Source organism: Lissotriton vulgaris, chromosome 6 (genome assembly GCF_964263255.1).
Source record: "Lissotriton vulgaris chromosome 6, aLisVul1.2, whole genome shotgun sequence".
NCBI lineage: Eukaryota > Metazoa > Chordata > Amphibia > Caudata > Salamandridae > Lissotriton > Lissotriton vulgaris.
In genome coordinates, this window is record NC_141694.1 from 221,163,230 (window position 1) to 221,180,255 (window position 17,026).

Below are 17,026 nucleotides of genomic sequence, written 5' to 3' on the forward strand. Positions count from 1 at the left end.
GGGGTTAACAATGAGAAGGTTCCCATGACTAGAACATTCTCTTATTTGGGAGTTCTGTTTGACGATCAGTTAAAATGGGGTCCATTACTCCAAAGGAAAAAGGGGTGAGATAACTCAGGCAAACGCCGGTATATTTAATTTTGATAGGAAAATGGGCAAATGACCTACTGCTGCACTATTAAAGTTCTTCCATGCAAAAAGTGTGGCATTAGGTACCTACGGTAGTGAACTTTGGGGGTACGTGGCAGCTGACTATATCGTGGTGGCAGAGAATACCTTCTTGAAACAATTGTTAGGGGTTCCAAAGGGAACTTCCAACCTAATAGTGCACAAAGAAACTGGCACTACTTTTATTAGTGATACTCTGGCAGTACGGCCACTAACCTTCAGGCTAAAATGCTGGCTTACCAAAGATCTGGTCTTAAACCACCTGCTTTTAAAAGAAGTATTGTCCATGGACTATATGTTCAAAATTCCCAGGATAAAATACTTAAAAGACTGTTTTCTTGCATTGGGGCGCTTAGAACTCTTTTTAAATCCTGACTCGATTACACTTGCTGATGTAGAGTTTGTGAGAAAAACTTTCTCTCTTTCACAACAAATGAACCGAGAAGAGGTGGAACTAAATAAACCCAGTGTCCGCAAATACGCCATGCTGAAAACTACACCTTTAATGGAGCCTTATCTATCACGGCCCATGTCAGGCTTTGAGCGGCACCTGTTAATCAGGTTCCGATTGGATTACTATCATTTTTTGCTAACTGTTCCAAGGGGCTCTCATAGAGGTCAAGTGCTACCATCCTGCGGCTGCGACAATGGGTCTCCGCAGGATTTGGTGCACTTTTTATTTATTTGTCCACCTATGATGCACCCCGGAGGTTCTACCTAAAGCCACTTTTAAAAAAAACTGAATTTTACTCAGGTCAGACCAGCTCTTTGCTACCTGCAATTGTTAAAACCTGAAAGCACTTTATTTTTGATCGTTTTCCTAAAATCAGCCCTAAAACTCAGAAACAGTAGGGAAAGTTAATTGTTCATAAATGCTGCTATTATTATACCTGCTCAACAGTGATTGTTGTTATTAATATACATTTTAACACTTGGGTATTTTATGATTGTATATCAAGTTTTTACTGTGTACTATTTATTAATTGTGTTATTGTGCTTTTATGTTTTTTTCTGCAACCGAATAAAGATTTTCTGATTTTCCTACTCCCATGCATCTCAGTACTACATGTATAAAATTCCATTCCACGGAATCAAAGGCCATTCTGCATCCAAAAAGACCTCTGCCGATTTAACCTCAGGCTTAATATGTTGTATGGTGCCAAAGACCGTTCTTAAATTGTATGACAAATTACGTTCTGGGACAAAGCCCAACTGCTCCGTGCCAACCAACAGTGGTAGCAAGGGGGCACGCCGTCAAGATCTTCGCAACAAGCTTAGTGTCGACATTAAGGAGTGCTAAAGGCTTAAAGGATGAACATTCATCCTGAGGTTTGCCAGGTTTTAATGTAGTGGCAATAAGTGCTTCTCTCATTAAGGGTGGCATTGTCCCCTCCTCCCCATCTCCTAAAAGAGCGTAAATGCGGGATTAGGAGATCCTTGAATTCTTTATAAAATGCTACAGTGAGGCCGTCTAGACCAGGCCCACCTCCCACTCATCAAATTTAATGCTACCAGGACCTTGTGTGGTTCCAATGGTTTCATAAGGTGTTCCCTATGCTCATTAGACACCAGGGCATCTGTATATGCTCTAAGTATTCTGAGATAGCTGCGCATCCAAACCCTCTTTCGTACAGTATAGTTCTGAGTAGTATTGATTGAATCTACCTGCAATCTCCATAGGATCAGACAGTAGAACCCCCCCTGTCCACAGCACATAGTCTGTCATACTCTCTGCCTCAATCTTGCCCCATAGCAAGGCAGCTAACACCGCACCCAGACGCTCACTCTCTCCATACGTCCTAGCTACAGCATACTTCCCGAAGTGTTTTATTTTGCTGTCTGCTATCGCATGATACTCTGCCAGTGTCTCCTTTAGACAATCAGCAATCAAAGGGTTGCCATCTTCTAGTGCTTTCTACTTAACTTCTGCCAACCGCCCTTCCAGGCTTACCAGACGCAGCGGATAGTGCGTAGGACCCCAGAGTGTTTGGACATAGCTACTCCCCTGATGTACACCTTGAACGTTTCCCAGACCGCGGAAAAATGTTGGACAGACCCAATATTGGTATCAAAGAAGCATTCTATGGCTTCAGCTAATTCAGAACGAAAAACACTATCCATCAAAGAGTATGGGGGAATCGCCATGTGTAGGGTGCTGGCTTCGTTCTCGATCTTTCGATATCTAGCATTATTGGGGAGAGGGATCAGGGAGCACCTTGCAATCTCGTACCTGCTGAAACAAGGGTCTCAGTATAAATCAATAATCAATTCTGGTGTGTAAATTGTGCGTAACTGACTAATGAGTGATTACCCCTACACCAAGAGAGCGCTCCCTCCAAGCATCTAGCAAATCCAGTTGGACAGCTAGATCACATACAACGCTGGCCACAGCAGACTGATGTCACGCCGGACCTCCGGTACGATCCAACGAGGGCTCCAGGAAGCAATTTGGATCGCACCTTCACAGGATCGGTAAACCAGCTCTGGCTCTCTTGTGGTCTAGCAGCTCCTGATAAAACTGTGGGCAGTCCTAGTTAGGCCCGTACACGTTGACTATATGCCAATCAATGCCCTTTCCAGTGCATCTAGAAATCACATATCTACCGCCAGTGTCAGCTTCTAACACAAGTAGCTTAATACCGGATTTGGGGTTAGGCCATGTAAGAACTGCCCTGGCATGGGATGTTTACCTTGCAGCATGAAAATGACCATGCAGACACCTATGTGTGAGCATACTACTTCTTACAGGAAGGTGGGACTCTTGCAGCAGCGCAATGTCGATCTTGTGTCTCACTAAGTATGCAACAACCATATGCAGCTTTCTGAAGTCTTTTAGCCCCTTAATAGTCCAGGTCAGCCGACAAATTCTGCTGCCACTAACCTCCATCATGGCCCTGTACCGGTTGACCTCATAAATTGCTACCTGATATATCCTTCAGGCAGATCCTTAGGTCTTGAACTTCGAATGCACACTGCGCACACACCACAGTCATTAAAAACAACAACATATTCCCCCCCAACCCCCACGCCATGCTGATCCCAACTGGGCATGAACTAAACCATCCATCCCTCCCAAGGACCCTATAGCATTCTAATACAAATTAAAGAGCTAAATAAAAACTTTTCCGGTCTCGTAGCAGATAGTAGGTAACACACAGGGGCAGATGTTACCTATGGAACTCTTAAGTGCGATTGAAAAAAGTGAATAAACTTAGCCATCGTCTTCTATTATACATTTCCTAACCAACACAGTGTTTAGTGCCACCAGTGCAAGTCTTATTGTCGCCAGCAGTCCTCTAAGTCCCACATCGGGGTCAGAGTAAATTAGCAGCAGTTAACACCAACCACCTAGTCCCAATCAATGTTCCAATTTCCGATAGGTGTTACTGTCCATTGTCCATGCTGGCAGGGCAGTGCAGTCCCCATCCACTGGGCAACTACTCTCTACTCTTAGGTATCCCAGTCGAAGTATAATTTACAACATACCTGCTTGTAGTATACGTAAGCAGGCCAGCTCAGCGGACCAGTCGTTATTCTCTTCCAAGTCACCTCCTGTCGCCTTTGGTTGTTTCTGCATCTTTCCATTATTTGTCTCCGTTTATTTTGCATTCCTTGAGGGCCTTTGTAGTGACTTAGGATCCACAAAGATTCCGTTCATAGTGACCCTGAGTCTGGCCGGGTACAGCATAGCGTAGTCAAGCCCAGGGTCTCTCAGCTGCCGCTTCAAGGGTGCAAACTACCTCCTCGCTTCTTGCACGTTCATTGTGATATCAGGAAAAAGGGAGAGGGAAGACCCCTCAAGCTGCAATACCCTCAGCTCCCTAGCACGTTTCAGTGCAGCATCTGTCTCTGTAATTCAATAACTTGACAATACCAGGACAGGAGGGGCACCAGGCGGAGGCCTAGGCCCCAAGGAACGATGAGGTCACTGACAATGAACATATCTGAAAATGTGTCCCGGCCCAGCAGGGTTACCAGTAACTTCTCCACAAAGACCTCCATATTTCACATTATGTACTCTCAGGCAGCCCCATGATTCGGATGTTGCAGCACCTTGACCGCCCTTCTATATCTTTTTCTTGCAGGGCCGTGAGCAGCTTCCACATCTATTTTTGCGTGTTGTTGGTCTCTATTTGAGCTTCCTCGACTTCGGATACTCTCCTTTCTGTCATATCAATGTGCTCCGCGTGTTTGTCAATGCGCTCCAACATCCGGTCCATCCTGTAGGCCAAGAGAGTTTATTTTTCCATCAATGGTGGATAGGCTCTTCTACATTGCAGACAATATCTGGCTTATAGCTCCCTCCAACTTCTAAGTGGTATTTTGCTGGTCCGCAGCCACTTGACTTGCGTCACCATCCCTATGCTGTGACTTTTGTTGTTCAAACTGCAGCTTAGGCTGTCTTGTAAACTTTAACCATCATTACAGGAGGTCGGACCAGTCTAGCGTTATCCACTAGTTTCCCCTGGGCTCAATGAGGAGGGTCCCGCCTCAGCTGCAGAAAAGGCAAGGCTGCACACTAAGCTCGGTGTTGTCAACCCTGTTTATTGTTGTGCTATATAGGCCAAGTACTGGAGGGACAAGGCTATTCTAGACCTCTACCTCCTCCTCTGCCACCGGATGAGAAGCAATGCACACGTCCACCAGGGTTTGCGATAAGGGTGCATGGGGCCGGACACTACCTCATTACACTACCTCATTACATTCTGCCTACTGAAAGGCTCTACAGCCCCATTGGCATTCATTATCGTGCAAATCTCTCATGCAGGCCAATTGATCCACAGTAACAGGTCTGCCTATGGCGCTGGCCTCTCTCTTCCTTTAAAGTGGGCCGCTGGCAATTATGAGCACCTCTTCAGGCCTTCTCTGAGGCGCATCTCTCAGCAAGTGTGGGGGCGGTTCTCTCGTCCAGTCAGGTAACCAGTCTCAATCCTCGTGTGGCCTGCCTGCGCATCCCACAAGTCCTCCCCGGTCAGGAGACGCTGCAGCTCTCCGCTTCTGTCCGGTCTCTAAGCCGCTACACATTGGCTTTCTACAGGCCCCGGGGGTATGTCAGCCCACTCTAAGAGGGAACAGGTTCCAAGATGCGGGAGGCATAGTCACGTTTCCACAGCAGGCGGCTGGTCTTCAATTTGCGGTGACGCACCTGAACCTCATTACACATCCGCGTTTCAGGCCGCGGTCTCAGGCTCACCCTCAGATCGCACAGCTCACCCGGGACCAGCCTGCCAATTATAAGCTCACACCTCCTTCCCGCGCCACAATGTACTTGGCTACAGAGCACCTTAACTTCACTCCGGGCCGTGTAGGGACTCCGCAGTAATTCGCTGGATCACCTCAATACAGATCTCGGAGGAAAGCGCACTCTTCGCACACTGCGACGGAAATTTGCAGGCCTCTGGTGTACGGAAATGTCAGGATTATTGCTGAATAGTCTGGATGACTCTCGGAGCTCGTTCAAGATGCGGCCATCTTCGAGCCAGGTAAACTCCGCCCCCAGCATTGGTAACATTTTTGCCAACTATTTCAGCAAAAGCGGGTGAAGGTAGAACGTCTGGTGTTGATCCTGCAGAAAGGGCCAAGTGCAACACTCTTTTTAGCCGTAGGAGCAGAGTCCACAGTTAACTGGGCACAAGCTATTTATCTGCTATGTACACAACCAAAGGGTCTGATGGGTCATATTCCTAATATACACAGGCTCATCCGGAACAGGCTTTTTTTCTCGATTCTCGACCTGTACCATGACTGGGTCCTTTAAATTTTTAGAACTGTACTTGATCACGCATTCAGAAATTAGTAGGCACTTAACAGACCTCTCGGTCATAGACTGTTCACCACCAGAAAGTTGTCATCCTCCTTGCCAACTTGAACTCTTTTTTTATGTTCAGCTGCCCTTTGGATAATTCCGTTGGGTGCTGTGTTTTTACCTGGGGTGTGGGGTGGTATTAATCGGATAAGGCTCTAGGTAGCATTGTCCTACTGGTTGACATGGTAATCCAAAGCCCAGGGATCATGCCCAGGTCAGCAGGCTGAGACTGCAGATATGGGTCCAACATATTATAGCGGCTGTCTCTCTTGATCCGAGTCTGTGTGCCCTGAGTGGTCCGACTGCTGAAGTGACAGAGGAGTTTATGGAGTTTGTGGTTGTTGCAGAGGTTCGGGGAAAGAAAGGAGGCACGTATGGGGGAGGACTACAGGCCTTATCCCTGCACTATTTTAGTATCGTAAAGGATGGTAAATCCTCTGATACTTGTTTCTCAACGGGTTTCCTGTACCCCCTGGTGGAGGATGTGGTGTGTGAGTGTACTCCTGAAGGGTTGAATGACAAAGAATATTCTCTGTTGATGGCTGACTAGTTTCCTCTGGGAGCTCAATGGCAGTGGGGAATTCACTCAACTCCATTCTCTGTATCCAGATTTTTTTCAGGGCTGGTTTCGGAGTCTGCTTCAGAGCTGATTTCGACTACAAGGCTTTGGAGACTTGGGCCAAGCTGGCAGTCTCAGAGACCTTTGCTGAAGGCTTTCTTGAAGCAGAGGGGGTCCTTCTAAGAGAAATGGTCTCAGACAAAATCCGACGTTTGGTGTGGCTAGTCTTGTGGCTTGATGTCAGACTCCCTCAGGAGTGATGCTTTACCTCTGTGTGGGACTTTTTTTAGGTTAATCCATGGGGGTTGATCATAAAGAAATGTTTGAAGCATTGTGGCTCTGGCCCTGTGCTCTGTTGCAATAGGGCTTCGCAGCTTCGCTCTATCTAAGTGGGTGGGATATCTAAGGAAACATCAAACCTTTTCTGTGCCCATAATCTCCTCAGCTCTGAAAAGGTCTGGTATGTCGGATAAATCTCAATGCTGTATTTTATAATGAACCCAACCGCATTCACAGCAGTATCCGATTGTCTTTCTGTTCCTAAACACCTTGCAGAATGAGTAGGTCGACTTCTCATGCTTTGTGGACAGGCAGACAGACCCAATAGTGATCTAAACATGGATATTTCCAATTACAGGTTGGATAAAAATCGAAAGGCATATTGTCCTTAACACCCTTCCCCTACAGTGATTCCTAATACAACCGGATTCCTGAGTAGGTCACCGATTTTGAGCCAAAGTGGCGTGGCCATTGAGTTCTTCCATTGATGGATGAGGTGCCTCGAAATATAGCACCAAAAGGAGCAGAAACGTTTTTGTTGGTCCTGAGCTTGAGTTGAAACGTCTGAACCAGCTGGCGAAAAAAAAAAAAAAAAACCTTAGTCGAACCTTAGTCCTAATGCATTGTGGGCTAATGAAGTTGAGATATCTTGAAACCTAAGACGGCTTGCTAGGAGAGAAACAAACCTTGTGAATGTCCTATGCCAACACTTTATGGTAGGAGTATGCAGAGCATTCACAGCAACACATGCTACAAAAATTCTTTTTTTTTTTTACTTTTAGCAACTATTTACAAGTATCTAAAGGGGAAACACTAAATACAACCTCCAAAGATCATACAGCATCAGCAGGGCCACTGGAATTATGTGATTCTGCAGTGGCTGCATTTTCAGTATAATTCGGGACTAGTGCAACGTGTCCCTGAGCAGTAAAAAGTCCATCGCAAAGGTGGACTGATCATCTCTTAATTACTTATTGCTGTATTTGGTAGTTAAATTGATACTATTAAGGTGAAGTATTTGCTTAGGCAGTGTTATGTGTAAAACTGAAAACATTGTATAGTAGTTTTAGGAAAGTGCCTCTTTTGGACATGGCCAGACCCCACTTTTTGCCTCCAAAAATATGTAATTTTGACTGGAAATCCACAGGGTCACTGCAAACCAGGTCCCCTGTGCCAGAACTTATTTGCTGAACTGTACCTGTTGTTCCCACAATTGACACCACTTTAGCTAACATGTAAGTCCCTAGTTAAAGATATCCCTGGTACTAAGGGCCTTGTGGTTGATGAGGGTCCCTATGGGCTGCAGCACGAATTATGCCACCCTTAGGGACCCCTCACCAAGCACATGCACACTGCCGTCTGCGTGTCTTGGTGAAAACAAAACTGAAGAGTCGACATGGCACACATCCTAGAAGCCTTATTTCCAATTTGCCTTACTCACAATTCCTAAGAATAAAACGGATATGCTCCGAATCTGCAACTGCCACCGCCAAGATTGAGTTGCACAATTTACAATTTGAACATAGAATATCGTCAAGATACTGTACAGAAAAGCATATCCAGATTACCCACAAAAGAACGCACACTCTATTTCTCAAAACTCCAAGTGGTCAACAAATGTCACCCACTTTTGTATTAAAATATTCCACCATTCCATGCAAATAAAGAAAATTATCACTAAAAGAGGAGTTGCTTCAAAATTAACCTGATTTTAACTGCATATTCAAAGAAAAACCCACATTTGCATATACCCGAGCTAGGAACCTCCAAGAATTGATACAAACACCAGATAAATCCACGCCTAAACAGATCTTCAAAGGGACTACGAAGAGCTACAACTGTATACACTGCAACAATATAACTACAGGAGCTATGCTTACACATCCTGTTTTAGGCAAAAGAATACAACTGCGGTATACGTAAGACTGTAACACTACCAACATAATAGATTGCCTGAAATGCCCTTGTGGCAAAGCCTATAGAGGCAAAACAGAACGAAAGTTTAAAACACGTTTAACTGAACACAAAAGCACAATTCGCACAGGGAACATAACCTCAAGTGTAGCCGCACACTGGCTAGAAGCACAACACAACATAACCCAAATAAGAGCACAGATTGTAGAAGTTGTACCTAAATATGAAGGAATAGACAACAACAAAAAACTGCTGCGAAGAGAGATATTTTGGATTAACAATTTGCAAACTTAATTCCTGAGAGAGTTGAATGAAAAAATGGACATGAGTTGCTATCTGTAATCAACCTCTTTTTATAGGTCTGTAAATGTATTATATTTGAAGCATTGAGTATTAATGTTATGAGGATAGGTATTTGCATTTCATTCTCTTTTTTCTATTAGCACACCTCTACTTACAGATATATCGTTACCGAAGGTAAATAACTTGTGCATCTGAAAGAAACACGTTAGTGTTCGATTCCTTTCCTTAGAATAGATACCCCAGCAATACCAACCCCGGTGGTGGGTCTGCGAACCAAGATCACACCATAAAGTCCTGGAGAACAGAACGGCCGAAAAAGCCATCTCTCCAGACTTGGGTGTCCAGGCAGTAGTGCCTAGCAAACGAGTGCAACGAGGCCCACGTAGCTGCCCGACAGATGTCCTTCAAGGGGACTCCCCGACACGGGGCAGTAGTAGCCGCCATGGCCCGAGTGGAATGGGCACACAGCCCAACAGGAGGCTCCTTTTTCACCAAGGAGTAGCAAACCTTGATGCATAAGATGACCCACCGAGAAATAGTCCGCTTGTGCACCGCCCGTCCCTTCTTAGCGCTCACGTAACCAACAAAGAGCTGGTTGTCCACCCGGAACTGGCGTGTGCGATCTAGATAGGAGAGCGCATGTTTTGGGTCCAGACGGTGGAGCCTCTCTTCCTCCTTCGAAGGATGCGAAAAGAAGGTGGGCAAGGTGATGGACTGCCAGATGTGAAAGGCTGTGACTACCTTGGGCAGGAAAGAAGGACGAGTCCTCAGAACAAGTTTGTCCGGATAGACAGAAAGGAAAGGTTTTGAAGATAGAGCCTGGAGCTCACTCACTCTGATGACAACCAGGAATGCATTTTTAAGAGTCCGAAGACGAAGAGGACAGTTATGAGGTGGCTCAAATGGAGCGCACATCAAAAAAAATAGAACAAGGTTCAAGTCCCACTGAGGCATCACTAAGGGAACAGGAGGGAACATGTGTGTGATGCCTTTCAAGAATCTATTTACAACAGGGGACTTGAAAAGAGAAGGCTGATCAGGAAACCTTAAGAAGGCTTAAACGGCCGAGAGGTAGCCCTTAACAGCGCCCAGAGCAGAACCCTGCTGGGCAAGAGAAAGAAGGAACAGGAGAACCTCTGAAAGGGGGACAGAGAGTGGATCCACAGCCTTTTCTGTGTACCATGCCACCAATTTGTTCCACCTGCAGGCGTATACCGTTTTTGTGGAGGGACGCCTGGCTGCCAGAATCACATCACAGACTTCAGGAGGCAAGTCAAATGGCCTCAACTGTCGCCGCTCAATCTCCACACATGTAGGTGGAGACTTGACAGGTTCGGGTGGAAGACCGTCTCCTGCTGCTGCGACAGAAGGTCCTCCTGAAGAGGCAGACGAATTGGGGGATCGACTGACATGCTGAGTAGCTCGGGATACCAGTATCTTCGTGCCCAGTCCGGAGCCACAAAGATGACTTGGGCCTGGTCGCATTTCATCTTCTCCAACACTGAGCAGAAGTGGTATAGGCGGAAAGGCATACAACAGACCGCAGCTCCACTCAGGACGAAAAGCGTCTCCGAGCGAGTGCCGCCTTGAAATTTCCAACGCACAGAACTGATGACATTGCGCGTTCTCTTTGGTGGTGAATAGATCGAACCAAGGCTCTCCCCACTGCTGAAAGAGGCCTTGCTCCACGTCCGAGTGCAGATGCCATTCGTGATCCATCATACACCGGCGGCTGAGTTTGTCCGCCCTGGCGTTCACGGAACCTGCCAGGTGTTGAACCACCATGATGACGCCCTGGTGTTCCAGCCATGTCCAGAGGTGAAGAGCCTCCTGACAGAGGGTCCCGACCCGACCCCACCCCGCCCTGTTTGTTGCAGTACCACATGGCAGTGGTGTTGTCCGTGAACACCTGAACCTCACTTCCCCGAACGGAGGGAAGGAATGCCTTCAGTGCAAGACTGATTGCCCGCAGCTCGAGAAGGTTGATATGAAGCCGGGACTCCGCCGGAGACCAGAGACCACTGATCTCCCTCTCTCCCATGTGGCCACCCGATCCCAGGAGGGACGCATCTGTCACCACTACGTGCTCCAGTTGGGGAAGGGAGAGAGATCTGCCGCTGACCCAATCGCGGGTCGTGAGCCACCACTGTAACTGGCTCTCAGTGCCCTCTGAGATCAGGACGTGGTCAGAGAGGTTGCCCTGATGCTGTGCCCACTGAAACTTCAAGTCTCACTGCCGAGCCTGCATCCGCCACCTGGCGTGATGCACCAGAAGGATGCAGGAGGCCATCAGCCCCAGAAGCCACAGCGTTAACCTAACCAAGACCCGGGATAAAGGCTGAAAGATTGGAATCAGAGCCTGAATATCCCAAACTCGCTGTTCGGGGGGATAAACCCGGAGCTGCACTGAGTCCAGAACCGCTCCGATGAAAAGGAGCTTCTGAGAGGGGCACAGGTGTGACTTCGGCACGTTGATGGAGAACCCCAGCGAGTACAGGAGGTCGGCCGTAGTCTGGAGGTGGGAGACGACTGTCTGGGGTGAGCCGGCCTTCAACAACCAATCGTCGAGATAGTGGAAGACTGAAACCCCTAATCTGCGCAGATGAGCTACAACCACCGCCATCACTTTCAAGAACACCCGTGGGGCGCTGGTAAGGCCAAAGGGGAGCACGGTAAACTGAAAGTGCTCGTGGCCTACCGTGAACCGCCGGCAGGACGGGGATGTCGAAATATGTGTCCTGCAAGTCCAACGCTACCATCCAGTCTTCTGGGGCCAGGTCAGCTAGGACCTGAGCCAAAGTCAACATCTTGAACTTCTTCCGGAGGAAGCCGTTGACGCTCCGTAGGTCCAAGATAGGGTGTAGGCCTCCTTTGCCCTTCTTGGGTACCAGAAAGTAGTGGGAATAGCAACTGCGTCCTACTTCTGGCCCAGGAACGCCCTTGATGGCCCCCTTGGCCAGGTGGGCTGTATCTTCCTCCTGCAGAAGTTGCAAGTGATCCCCCCCGACATATGGTGGTACTGCGGTGGCATGGCTGGAGGGGTCGCAACAAAGGGGAGGGAGTAGCCTCTTCGGGCCATTTGCAGCACCCACCTTTCCCTCGTGATGGTACAGCAGTGGGGAGGTGATGGCGATGACTGGGCCTGAAATGCCGTACTAGGATGGCTTAGAGGCAGATACTGCAGGGGCAGGTGTGAACTGACCCTGCCGGTGTCCCCCGGTACCGCCACGGCGGTAACTACGCCCACGACCGCGTTGAGCTTGGGTCTGCGGTTGGCTGGCAGGATGTGTGGGCGCCCCTTCCTTGGCCACGAAAGGAGTAAAAAGCGGAATTTTGCTGGCGTTGGCCTAGGTCCAAGGACTTGGCCGTAGCCCTGGAGTCCTTGAAATGCTCCAGCGCACTATCCTCCTTGTCGCCAAAGTGGCGACGGCCATCAAAGGGCGGCCTGGACATCGCCCGAAAAGTTGGCGGACCTCAGCCAGGCGTGGCAGCAAACCACCACCGTTGTTGAAATCGCCCTACTCAGCGAGTCCGTTCTGTCGAGTCCACACCTTATGGAATAGCTTGCTGCATCCCGCCCTTCCGCAAGGGCTTGAGTGAGATATGCCCGGGCCTCCTCCGGGCTTTGTGGCAGCACCTCCGCAACCGTATCCCACAGAGAGTGGGTGTAACGGCCCAAAAGGCAAGCGGTGCTGACAGACCGCAGCCCCAAACTCAAGGTGGAGAACAGTTCCTTCCCAAACTGATCGTACCTTTTGGATTCCCGATCCGGAGGAGCTGTCAGGAATGCGGTCTGAGAGGTAGAGGCCTGGATCCCCAGGCTCTCGGGCCGGGGTGAACAGACAGGAAGCTAGGGTCGCCCTGAGCCTGGCGGTAGTGTCGGGCCACGTTTTGATCCACAGGGAGGCATGTGGAGGGCTTGGACCAGGTGCCCAAAAGAACGTCAGTTAAGGGCTTCGTTTAATGGCTGTAGAGGCTCTGAGGAGCTTGCCTGCGGTTTGAGCACCTCAGTGAGGATGTTAGTCCTCACGGCCGCAACAGGGAGCTCAAGAGCCAAGGCCTTGGCCACCCTGTTCAACACCACGCTGTAAGCAGCCCCCTCCTCCGTAGCCTCGGAGGGAGGAGAGACAAATCCAGTGTTGGGCGAGGTGTCCAGACCACTGGCCTCCCCTAGCTCATCTGCCCAGTATTGGCTCAACTGGCACTGCAGTGGCAGAGGGCCCTCAGACCCCTACCAGCCCCCCTCGTCATCCATCATCTGATAGTCAGGGAAAATTGATGGAACCGAGTCATAGGTGAATTGCTCGCCTGTTTCCGGCGCCGGTCCGACACCGGACCGGGGCTGGGACCGGGGACGGTGTTGCGGGCGACACCCTCGGGGTTGGCGCCAGTGGAGGAGTTGTGAGGTCGACTGGCGACGACCCGGATCCGGGCCGGGGTCCTGCGGCATCGGGACCGAAGTCGACGACGGCGCCGGGGCCGAAGCACTCGACGGCGCTGCTGCCGAAGCAGACGGCCAGCTAGGACTCCCCGACGGATCTGCGGGGCCCAAAGGCAACCCAACGGGGTCCGACGGAGGGTAGTGAGTCTTCATGACCACGTATCGCCTCTGGAGTCGCGTGCAGCCCAGGGACCGGCGGGTGTGGAGCTGGACGCGGTGCTTGCGGCTCCACGTCGCGCAAGCGTCGGGGGTAGTCAGAAGAGCGTTGAAGCCTCTTCGACTTCTTTTTCGAGTGACTTGACTTACCTGAGGACTTGGAGCCCGACGAGTGGTGTTGACTCGTCGAGTGGTGATTAGCAGACTGCCAGAGCTCGAGTCGCTTACAGGACCGCTCCTGTCTAGCCGTCGATGTCAAGTCCCGGCAGTCGGGGCACGACTTGTCATCGTGGTCGGCCCGAGACAATAAAGGCACCGACGGTGGGGGTCGGTCACCGACATCAAGTGGTGACAGTCCTCGCAAGGCTTAAACCCAGGCATCCCTACCGGCACCGCAAGTCTAAGGTCGACTCGAGAAGAGATCAAAAGTGATCCAAAAGTTAGTCAAAAATTGACTGGAGTACTGCTCTTACCGGATCTGCGCTTGCTGGAGCGGAAAAAAGAAGAACTGATGTCAGCGCGCAAGGGCGGCGTCTAAGTACTCAGACGACGTCATCCCGGCGATCACGACACAGACGACGGATGCGGAGCCGTAGACGACGCCTAGCGACGCGAAGGGGAACTGCTGACAAAAACTTTCCGGATCCAGTCTGACGCCTGGGGATATTCTAAGGTAAGGAATCTAACACTAACGTGTTTCTTTCAGATTTATTAACCTCCACCATGTACCTATAATACGTACTGAGCCACATATTTTGCACTACAGCGTTGACCAGTTAACACAAGGGCAGTAAAGCTACTTACACCACTTACTTTTATGCATCATTTCCTCATCCTAGTCTTCCGGTCTTTTAATAGGATATGTAATTTAACAGTTTGCATCTCCGTATTCTTCACTATATTGCTTTCAACCCGAGTGTGTTTACCACGGACATACATTGTTGACACTACTCGAAGCCGGCGTCCAAGCACCAGCATCGAGTTTTATCTAGTTAGAGAAAAGTGCCTGCACAGCACCATTTTTTTGTGCTCGCCTTCGTTTCTTTATCTGTTTACCGACCTGTATACTTTCCCGCGGTTGCGGGATCATTACGTTATAGTTGAGTTTCTCCCAGTTTACCTCAACCCCGACAATTCCCTTGGCACGCGAGAAGTTACGTTTAGTCCTATTTCTAGAAGGACTCTGTTATGGCGATTATGTCTACACATTCTTAACACAATTAGTATCTAGGGGTCAACATACCATGTCAATCGCTGTGGAAAGAAACCTCAACATAATACAAACCGAGTGGTGAAAACCCAAAGTGCAAAAAAGTGTGACATATGATTGCTGAGTGTAAGCTCAAGGGCATGGGTAAATATTCCCAGCAGTAGCCGTCACTCAGAAATCAAAGGAGATATGCCCACTCCCCTTTGCCAACTTCACTCCTCAGGTGCTGGATTCGAGTTAAACACTTTTCAGTGCCAGCCATCTTGAAGATGGTGGGACTTATCCAATCAGGCCAAGGTTTATTTAGATGGCATCCCCACCTGAACTTCAGTTCCTGTCTACCTAAGAGGAGCTGCACACCACACAGTTGCACCAGCAGAGAAGACTGCAGAGAACTACTGACTTGGCCCTAGCCCTACCGGCCGGTCTGCAGCCCTGACTATCCTACACCAAAAGATGACTTGTCTTGCAAACCAGAGTCCTCCAGAACCTTGGGAGAACTGCCGACCTCTGATAAAGATCAAGACTCCTGAAATGAGCGGACCTGTTCACCAAAGAATCATCTTCAAACTAAAGAGACTGACTTGAAAAAACCGCAAATACTTTACAAGTATTTTTTATTGAAAAACGTATTTACCTATGAACAAGTTCTGTGGTGCTGCAAAATAAATATAACCAAATATTATTTTTATAAATTGGCCTCAAATGCATTCATTGAGTGTGTATCGTTTTTTAACACTGTGTGAACAACAAATGCTTAACACTGCCCTCTGATAAGCCTAAATGCTCGCCCACACTACCACAAAAGAGAGCATTAGTATTATCTACTTTAGCCTCTATAAAGCCTCTGGACTTTCTGCACACTATAGTTCATTTTGGTATTGTATATAGAGAGCGTCCTACAGTAGAGGTTTCACAAAATGTGCTGCATTACACCGCATAATTGACCTTTTCTCGACAGACAATTCAGCCAACCTTGCCACATAATTTTGCCCTCCCCATAACTAACCAAAAGAGGAGCTTCATGCTAACGTTTATATGACCATCTTTAGGACAGGAAAGCCGTCACAATATAAGTTTAGATTTTTGGAGGCCATTGTATAATTAATTACTGTGCATTATCAAGTAGATGCTATGTACATATGGTTATGTTCATGCAATGCTCTAGGGTCTTCAGTCCACATAAGGGCATTTCATCCTGAAGATGGTCTTATAGACTTTAGTACGAGGCAAGACTGAAAACGTCCACAATTTCATCCATTTACATGTGTAAAAGATCTTTCTGGAAATGTTCACTGTATTTTCAATGATGTTCTCATTTGAGAATATTTGAAATGGGCTATAACAAAAGTGTTTATGAGAAAACAGCTGCTATGAAGATAGTCTCTCTCAGTCACTTTTGTATTTATGTGAATTGCATTGTATACCTTTTTTTGTAAACAGTTTTCTACATAAATTTGTACTTTAAGTATACACCCGTTTTGCATTATTTGCATTTCTTCTGTTGATATACTCGCCTTGAATGAATATAATTAATTTTGTTAATTTGCTTGCCAGAAGCCACTAAAAAAATCCATTGTAGACACTTTTACAAAATGTTGACTTTGATTTACCAACGCCTCCAAGGGTCTATTTTGTTGCCCAATTTTGTAGAATTGTTGTAGAAATAGACTTCTGAGTTGTAATTGGAGTTTTAATAAGTATGTATAATCATCTCTGGGTCACTCAAGACTCACAGCAGGTACAAATCTAGGTTAGCACAGCTAGCCTGCACAGAACGGACTTCATGTTTCCAAGTTACTTCAGGGTGTTCATCTTTAGGGCTTCCATCACTGTTCGACAATGTTTCAGCTTCCTTTTGGTGCTTTTTCCAATACCAATAGCTGTCTGGCAGCACACGTGTTGGTCCTAAACAAATCTTGCCTAGGACTGAAAGATATTCTCCCTTTTCGGAGGTCAAGTTGTACATTAGTGGCTATGTTCAATACTCCTCACCACTGGGCTACATCAGGCATGCCATATTATCTACACAAGTGCTGATGAAAATGGATAAAAGATTATTTTTGCTGGTGGAGGTGCGCTGGTGGCTTTTTCATTGTGGGATGGAGTATAACAAAGTCCTATGCCACCTGGGTATTTTATCCAGCTGATATTCTAAAGTCTTTTTGGTCATTCAAATGACAATATTGA

General features: G+C 47.9%; 1 protein-coding gene across 3 annotated transcripts in view; it reads right to left on the reverse strand.

Moving 5' to 3' along the window:
• ATAD2B (ATPase family AAA domain containing 2B) overlaps window positions 1-17,026 on the reverse strand; it is a 945,800-nt gene that overhangs the window by 86,031 nt on the left and 842,743 nt on the right. The gene's annotated exons all lie outside the window — the stretch shown is intronic.